This window comes from Protomyctophum parallelum (assembly GCF_964188405.1).
Source record: "Protomyctophum parallelum genome assembly, chromosome: 1".
In the NCBI taxonomy this organism is placed as follows: Eukaryota; Metazoa; Chordata; class Actinopteri; order Myctophiformes; family Myctophidae; genus Protomyctophum; species Protomyctophum parallelum.
Genome location: NC_139697.1, coordinates 55,438,503 through 55,448,633, shown reverse-complemented (window position 1 = coordinate 55,448,633; position 10,131 = coordinate 55,438,503). Strand labels below are relative to the sequence as shown.

The following is a 10,131-nucleotide window of genomic DNA, read 5'->3' as shown; positions in this document are numbered from 1 at the left end:
GATTGCGTCATTGGCCAACAATTCCTGCCGGCCTGAGGCAGAGACTGAGATGAGAGAAACGGTTAAACCAGAGACCTGTCTCCCTATATCAGAACTGGAAAGACCAAAGACTTGAATCTGAGAACTCAAACATTGAGTTGTTTATCACACACTTCGTAGCAGTGTCAACGTTCATTGATAGAATGAAGATTACCAGTATATAAACATCTAGCACTGATCCAAAATGCCCCATGTCAGTATATTAGTCAATTCTATATGGGAGAGAAAACATACGTTGACCCAACATATGACTAAAATGTTAAAACATATCTCCATCCATCCATCCATCTTCAACCGCTTATCCGTAGTCAGGTCGCAGGGGTAGCCTGAGCTAACGTGTTAGGTTTCTGGTCTAGAGGGGCGGGTCTTGGCTGAGATTTGCGCACGCCCTGATTGGATCTCATCGATCTGTCCGTCACCCCCGGCCCCTCCTCTCCCCCTAGTGCAGCGCTACGTCACATCATTTGGAGCGACGCCCACCCGGAAGGGTTGACTCCCACTTTTAGACCAGAGCGGCCAATGCGTTACTCCAGGCTTTCAATTTTTGCACCAACAAAAATGAAAGCCTGGTACCGAGGCTATCGCAGGGGCAACGGCTCCACCAGAGAACTCCAGACTTCCCTCTCCTGAGCAACATTAGTAGCGTTCCAAGGCCAGTGAGTCGATGTGATTCCTCCAACTGCGCCTTGGTCTGCCCCGGGGTCTCCTCCCAGTAGGACGTGCCTCGAGGACCTCCCTAGGGAGACGCCCGAGAGGCATCCTAACCAGATGCCCGAACCACCTAATCTGGCTCCTTTCCAAGTGAAGAAGCAGCGACTCTACTCTGAGTCTATCTCGCGTGACTGAACTTCTCACCCTATCTCTAAGGGAGATGCCAGCACACCCGTCGGAGAAAACTCATTTCGGCTACTTGTATTTGCGACCTTATTCTTTCGGTCATGACCCACACTTCATGACCATAAGTAAAAGTAGGAACGAAGATTGCTCGGTAGACAGAGAGCTTTGCTGTCTAAAACATTTCTGTGGATTTTTTTTCTTTTTGAAGACCCAGAATATACTTTCAAATGCACCTATCATGGTATATTTTTAAAAGATCCGATACATGCAATTATTTTTATTGCATTGGGTCCTTGGAAATGGCAGGCTACAGTAAACTGAGATATGCATAGTTAGTCCAATGCAAGTCAGAACCATGAACCAACTAAACATTTAGAGTGGCTGCCCTCCAGACATAGTTATGGAGAGAGAGACACAAACAGTCCCCATGTGCCGATGAGACACACACACACACACACACACACACACACACACTAGGTTATATAACCCATGTCGTCACGTAAAAGAAAAAAAATGTTGTTAAGACTTTAGAATGTGTTCTCTCTCAGCAGTATCACATTACACTTCATATGCCAGGGATTAAAAAACACCGTACATTATCGTTTTTAAAGTGAGATGTTTAAAAAGATCCAGTTGCTTGCCTACAAATCGTCCTCCTGAAATGGGCACGGTTTATTCTGGACAGGGAATAGACCATACAAGGTAAAACAAAATATATTAATATTAATCTCCCCTCTCATGCATGCGCACGCACGTGACACACACACACACACACACACACACACACACACACACACACACACACACACACACACACACACACACACACACACACACACACACACACACACACACACACACACACACACACACACACACACACACACACACACACACACACACACACACACACACACACACACACACACACACACACACACACACACACACACACACACAATTTCCAGGGATTTCCAAATACCTACATACCGACAATCACAGATCACATCACTGGGTGAGTTTGACTATAGGAAGGCTAGGATTGGAGACAAATTAACAAATGAAAATATTATACTCATCTAGAATATTGTTACTAAAGGCATGAGCTGTCACAGCTGTCCTTATTTGACATTCTTCCACTGACTTCAAAAGGGTGCAGTGCTGTACTTTGTGCTATACAGTAGTTTGGCACACTGAAGAAGATACACGAGTGAGAACTGTGAAGCAGAGTGGAATCACAACATCATCAACAAAGTGCAAAGACACTCCTCAATCAAGGCTGGGCTCCAGGATGAAATGACTGAGGGGGGGCAGTTGAAAATGTACATATAGAACTTAAACTGAGGGGGCAGACTAACTTCAGGGGTGGCTATAGCTTATTTGATGCTGGTCAATGCACTATAAAATACGGAGTTGTTTACAGGTCCATTTGGTTAGACTTGTACACTCTTGGACATACCTAAGTGAAAACTGAGGATTTCACGTGGGGACCGCCAGTACTGCTGGTATTCTATCCTAAATGGGAAGTTAATTCCATTCAACTGGCATCTAAGTACCTGATTTGACACATATAGGGACATGAGGTGAATGCAATGAATGTTCTAATAGGATAGAAAACCAGTAATAACTAGAACTGCGCTCTGTCGAGTGCATACTTGCTTGTTGCACACTAGTAGGCCATAAATGGCCAACTAGTGCGCAAGCAGAGCGCGCAAGTACTTTTGACCGCTGTAAACTGTTAAATCTCAGTATCTCTGTGAAGGAACGTTTGAAATGTATAATCATTAGGTGTAACTATTTGCTACCTACCTACTTTATGCATATAAACACCTAGTATTATTAAGTATGGTTCAAGTTTCTATCTATATAAGAAATACAGTTTTATCGATGTAGATATATTCTGTAATACTACTTTCACATTTGTTAAAATATACATGATCTAAAATACTTCCGTAATCTGTAGTTGGATTTAATTGTTTAAAGCCTAATCTTGACATGTAGGTCTTTATACTTCTATCTTTCTCAGTATTATGGTCTTCATTGAAATCTCCTATTATCATTATACCCGCCATTTTATGTGTATGCAAGAAAAACAGCAAATCTGTGCCTGGTTTGCTGGGACCAGATTACACAAATGACCATATTTCTTACGTCATCATTAAGAGCTAGTCATACAAATACACACCACGTACTCTGGTCCCAGCAGATCAGGCACAATTTGCTATTTTATTTTTACTGGTTATGTATATAGTATACGTATGACTAGCTCTCAATGATGACGTAAGAAATATGGTCATTTGTGTAATCTGGTCCCAGCAGAACAGGCACAGATTTTTTTTTTTTTTTTTGCATAAGCATAAAATGGCGGGTTGGCTGTCACGGTGAAAGAGACTGGGCGAAATTATTACTTGCGCGCTCTGCTTGCGCAAGTAACAAGGTTCCCAGGGTCCCTGTGTACCAGGGTTAAGTAACAAGGTTCCCAGGGTCCCTGTGTACCAGGGTTGTAATTATAATATGGAGGCTAATTTCAGGCTGTTGATTGATTTTACTTCGGTGTCATGCACACGTATTGCCCAACCCTCAAGGGTTTATAAGATACCATAAATACATTTAAGAATGTAATTCATACTGACTTCAAATGCGGGAAATTGTATAAAAAGTTATATTTTGTCTTGCTCTATTGACAAAAACAGATGAATTCTATGCTATCATGAGGCTTGTTGGGATCATTGAAAACTTCAATAGCTCCGTGAAACTTGCGGGGTCACTACAGGCTAGGCTATAGGTGTACACTGCAGAATGTGTGGGCTTTCTTTCTTTATGCTTTCTTTGGACATGGATGACTTTACATGTGGTAAACTGAACTCGGTGGGCGTTTGCAGGTAAGGTCTTGCATATATTAAAGAGGAAGAAATAGAGTCTGCATTCTCTGCAACACTGGTAAGGACAACTCAGCTCCACTGGTTAATTAATTCAACGTTTCCATCACTGGGATCTTCTTCAGGAATAGTGCACCTATATACTAACAGAATGGGTACAGCTGATTGGCTAGAAAGATGAGCAGTGACTCGTGCCACCGGAGCTCTAACCAATTCTCCAATCTTCCAATATCACAAGGTAATAATAAACATGACAGGTTTAAGTGTATACAAGAACATCAAAAAGGTACACAGTATATAAGCCCAAATCTACACACACTGAATCCAGTATAGGACACAAATAATCAGTCATAGATAGCAGTTAATCTCATTTAAAAATCCAGATGACTCATTTGATTATTTTTTGTATTTGTGTTTGGTGTTGAAAATAAATAGAGAAGTCTCAAAGCTCCTGGTAAGGAAGCTGAGACCATTTCTTTAGCACCAAATTGTGTCCTATCCTATGGTGAGAACAAATGGATGGGGGACTGGTAGCTTGCATATAGAATAGTCATGTAAACAACATGGATGAAACCACCATAGACATAATATTATATAAAGGCTAGATGGCTCAAGACGGAGTCTCCGACGTAGTTCACCCGGTGGCCATCTTGCCTTGGTGGCGCTACAGTACAGTATGCTCTAGCTCTGGTCCATAGCCTTACTGCTGCAGTAAGGCTCTGCTACTTTCGCTTTTAAATCTCACATGGAACTCAGACCAGCCTCTCCTCTTTAGTGGAAATCTCAAGACCTACTCACCAATACAAAGACGGGTTGTGTCATTAGAAAGCCTACTTTCCTTAGTGGACGCACTCTGAGCACCCCACCACACGTATAAACGGTACTTTTTGGCCAGAAAGGGATTTGTTTTTCACCGGAGGAAAAATATTCTCTATGAGGCAATTCTCTGGGCAATATCGGTAGAGGGTGCATTGGAGTAACTAAAAGTATTTTTTTTCCTGGTGGAAACAAAATCCCTTTTTGGCCAAAAAGTACCTTTTATACGTGTGGTTTTATACGTTTCCCACTAAGGAAAGTAGGCTTTCTAATGACACAACCCGCCTTTGTTTTGGTGAGTAGCAAAAACATTCTTTATATTTACGCTAAAGAGGAGAGGCTGGTCTGAGTTCCATGTGAGATTTAAAAGCGAAAGTAGCAGAGCCTTACTACAGGGCAGAATCACAGAGCCTTACTACAGGGCAGAATCACAGCCTTACTACAGGGCAGAATCACAGCCTTACTACAGGGCAGAATCACAGCCTTACTACAGGGCAGAATCACAGCCTTACTACAGGGCAGAATCACAGCCTTACTACAGGGCAGAATCACAGCCTTACTACAGGGCAGAATCACAGCCTTACTACAGGGCAGAATCATAGAGCCTTACTGCAGGGCAGAATCACAGCCTTACTACAGGGCAGAATCACACAGCCTTACTACAGGGCAGAATCACAGCCTTACTACAGGGCAGAATCACAGCCTTACTACAGGGCAGAATCACAGCCTTACTACAGGGCAGAATCACAGCCTTACTACAGGGCAGAATCACACAGCCTTACTACAGGGCAGAATCACAGCCTTACTACAGGGCAGAATCACAGAGCCTTACTACAGGGCAGAATCACAGCCTTACTACAGGGCAGAATCACAGCCTTACTACAGGGCAGAATCACAGCCTTACTACAGGGCAGAATCACAGCCTTACTACAGGGCAGAATCATAGCCTTACTACAGGGCAGAATCACAGCCTTACTACAGGGCAGAATCACAGCCTTACTACAGGGCAGAATCATAGCCTTACTACAGGGCAGAATCACAGCCTTACTACAGGGCAGAATCACAGCCTTACTACAGGGCAGAATCATAGCCTTACTACAGGGCAGAATCACAGCCTTACTACAGGGCAGAATCACAGCCTTACTACAGGGCAGAATCATAGCCTTACTGCAGGGCAGAATCACAGCCTTACTACAGGGCAGAATCACAGCCTTACTACAGGGCAGAATCACAGAGCCTTACTACAGGGCAGAATCACAGAGCCTTACTACAGGGCAGAATCACAGAGCCTTACTCTTGACGGATTTACAAACAGGTTGGTTTATTACAAACGTTATCAATGTGGCTATGATTCAGGATGCTTATCTGCTTAATGTTTTTTTTTTATAGGAACGTCGTCATATAAAAGCATATAAGGACGTCTCTGACGTTTATAACAAACTAAACCGTTTGAAAATCGGTTGAAAATTTAGAAAGTTATGGTTATTTAAAAAGTGCATGCCCCATAGACACCATGTTATGCTGCACCGAAGTAAGATGGCCGCTGATGTGGCACGACTGTGTGTGTGTCTTGTTTATCCTAAGGTCCGGTGGCCAATACAAACACAGAGATTACCCACTACCCAAAGCTTGCAGTTATTAAAATCATTCCACTGTATAATGAAAGGCAGAACTCTGAGGTACTGATTGGCCTCAGACTGGCATATATTTATTGACTACACAGGGGAATTCCCCTGAAATGAATAAGAACAGCACGACCTGTTACATCACGAATCAAATTCGATCATATCAGTTCGTCTGGGGCGCCCCTCGAAAGTAGGACAGAAGGCTCGTCTGTCCTGGAGAATTCTGAAGTTCTTATCTCTTACCACTTGCTATATCAAAGCAGCGTTGGCCTATGACCTTGCATTACAAGTCTCTGCAGTACACTATTATAAGTAATGGTACTTACTTAAAAGGTCTATTTTATCCCACCACCGCCACGTAGCCATTGGCCAGCAGCGGGTGAGCCATCTAGCCTTTCTTATGTATATCTATAGAAAGTAGAAACAGTCATAAATGCTATGCCTTAAACTAAAAGATTGTCTGAATGAAGAGGTCGATCCCCACTTGTTGATACTGGTGGGGCTTATATAATTGTAAGAAGATTAGTAGCACATGTGTCGCTTGTGCACTTCAAGTCAAAGAGAGTGGGGGTATATCCAGTGCACCAAACCATTAACAACTATTCTGGTCTAAAGGCAGCCAGACAGTGGAACTACATTTGTTATTTATCACTGCCCATTTGTGTCCCTACACAGCTTCTATTAGTCTGTCTGTCTGTCTGTCTGTCTGTCTGTCTGTCTGTCTGTCTGTCTGTCTGTCTGTCTGTCTGTCTGTCTGTCTGTGCTGAGCCCTGGTGATGGAGACAGAGTGATACATCAGAGAAGTGAAGAGATACATTACATACACACACCATGACATCTCCCTCTCGCACGCGCGCACACACGCACACGCACACACACACACACACACACACACGCAAACACACACACACACACACACACACACACACACACACACACACACACACACACACACACACACACACACACACACACACACACACACACACACACACACACACACACACACACACACACACACACACACACACACACACACACGGCCATTCCTCTTTTGTAATGTCCAGTCACAAGTCTTCACATACGTACAGTACTTATATACAGGCCTATATATAGAACAATCACTTCTCATCCTCCTCTCACCACTGGCTGTCACCACGTGACTGCATGGCACACTCTCACTGTGTGAATCCCTACTGCACAAATATACATCTCACAAAGTCACAATTCAATTCATGTAGGTTGCAAAATAATTCCACAAGTCTATTACAAATATTATCCTTTTCACAAATCTATTTTAAATAGGTCTTGGTCAATAAGAAAAATATTCTCTACCCTTAAACGAGAAGATATATTCTGTACATAATGACTCCTGTTGTGGAATGTGTGGGGAATCTCATCTCTCACTTAGTAATGACTTGGGAATGCTGTGATCTGTTCATGTAACATTTATAAATAATTATCTGTATATCGTTGAATGAAAATAATGCTTGATGCAAGCAGACCACCAGTACAAGGCCATGTACTGTAGTAGTAGTATGGTTTACAGAGCAGAATATATTCAACATACAATATGTGCATAAGTTGACTGATAGGCTGAGGCAGATGTAAAGGCTTGTCTCCCAGTTGCCTTCCAGTTAGATGGAGGATTAGCCAGATCTCTTCATGTCACACTTTGCCTCAGGACAAACAGGTGTGAGCATGAGTCGTGTGTTGACAAAAACGCATACCTCGTCTGCGTATACTCTTCCCAGACAAGACACTGGAAGAGTAACCAAGAGAAAAGTATGCACATGACTATAAGCGTCTGTTGCCACACTATCATCAGTGGCGTGCACAGATAGACACTAGGGGGTGCTAGAGCACCCCCTGCCCTTTTGGCAATTTTGCTCTTAAAAAAAAGTTTTATTTTTTTTCTTAATTTGTAGTGTGTGGACCATGGTGACATTGATCAAATCTTGATAAAAAACGCTTCTACTATATTATTTAGGCCCCCACAATCTATAGCTATGTTTCTATGTCAGTGGTTCTTCGATTAAAGAAAAATAGCAGACCTACAAGCTCGTAGCGCGCCACTCGGTGGCACGCTATGAGCTTGTAGATCTGCTATTTTTCAATAGCTAAAGCACCAAAATGGGTTCCCGCCCCAAAATGCGCTGCAAAAAGGTGCCCTTTTTTCACTTGAGCACCTGCCCCTCTAAATGTCTGTGCACGCCACTGACTATCATTATGATTTATGCTAGCCAACAAGGTTAGATGCAAAGCCACGTCAATCGTTCTTTGGCCCATGGGTCATCGCCGGTCTAGGTGAAACTTAAACAACTTAAACTCAATAAACAAACTGGCTTACTTTAAGTGGTCTTTATGCATTGCCAATAGCCATGAGATATTGGACTTTTCGATGTTGCTAAAGAGAACTAGTACTCATTTGGGTTTTGCTCACACCACGTGTTATGAGCATATAGATTTGCATTTTTTTTGAAAAGCAAGTATAAAATAGGGCAGGGGTTATGAAAGTGGGTGCTATGCCACGTAAGGGTGACTTGATGCAAGTCCATGTGTGTCACAGAATACTTCAGTTTAACAGTTTCACTGTACAAGCCGTTTGTACATAGACATGCATGGCTTAATCTTTGAGACAAGCATATGCTACTGGCAGGATCAACCAGGTAGTAAAACGGACGTGAGTTGAACTGTACTTGGTGTGTTCTTTTTCAGCCTACAGTCTCTTCTCCAAAAATAGCCGATCTACAAGCTCACAACACATTGGCTAAATTGGCTATTTTGGTGAATGTTCCCTTCACCAAGAATGAGGATGGTGAGGTTCAAGTGGTTAAATGCCAAGTATAAAATATTCAATCTGTCCTAATGGAAACAGATATTCTCTCAAGTTTTCCTCGTGACATACTGTATCAGGGGGAAATATTTACAGATGTGACATAAGGCGCTACTAAACAACATAATTCAGGGGTGCCATGGATGAAATTTCTATTTACAGGGGTGACCTGAGCCAAAAATGTTTGAGAACCACTGAAATAGTGTAATGGGGTCGTATTCCTCATTTAGTTGGGGACCCCCTGGAACCCCCTCAATTGACCACACACACACAACATTCCAATTACACAGCTGAGCTTCATCTAGACTAATGTGAGAGGCATCAAGACATTACTGTCAATCAGCTTCACTGAGCCTTAATTAAGAGTGATAGACTCTCTATCTTGCAGCGTGTGAGTGAGAAAGCAGATTAAGTATGTGAGTAACTGAGCTCTGTCTTTTCATTAAACACGCCTGAACTGGACAGTTTTTGAAGCGAACGGTAAAAATGAGTTCTACAATGCCGTAGTTTACAGAGAACCACACTGCAGTGTTCACAGCTTCTCACTTTAAGGCCGGTGCAGAAACTTGAAGAGGGACAAGACACAACCCATCACTCCAAGCAAGGTGATGTGGTTTGCGGGATGTGGGGTGCAACACATACAGTAATTGAATAAATTGATTTAAAAGGACCACTTCAACACTTTTCAACCTATCTTCATATAATACGTCCTCACTAATAATCATGATAAAATGGCACGATTTCTTTCTACTCAGTCTGTGTCTCATGGGAGGGCTGTGGGCAGTTTAGAAACCGTCCTCCAGTGACATCTTCATTAGGCAGATTTATTTTACAAAAATGTTTAGATTTTCATTATCGTGAGAACGATGGCTTCCATTTTCGCATTGCAACTTTTCAGGACTAGAAAGCCTGCCGTTTCTATTAGCTTGTATTCCCCATCGATGATGTCACTGGCGGACGGTTTCTGAACTTCCCACAGCCCTCCTCTGAGACACAGACCGAGTAGAAAAGAATTGCACCTTTTCTTCATGATTATTAGTGAGGACCTATTATATGAAGATAAGTGGTGAAGTGGTCCTTTAATCTAAATCTAAACCTG

At 42.6% G+C, this 10,131-nt stretch overlaps 1 protein-coding gene across 3 annotated transcripts in view; it reads right to left on the bottom strand.

Annotated features, from left to right (window-relative positions):
- LOC310863920 (tripartite motif-containing protein 2-like) overlaps nt 1-10,131 on the bottom strand; it is a 45,970-nt gene that overhangs the window by 27,268 nt on the left and 8,571 nt on the right. The gene's annotated exons all lie outside the window — the stretch shown is intronic.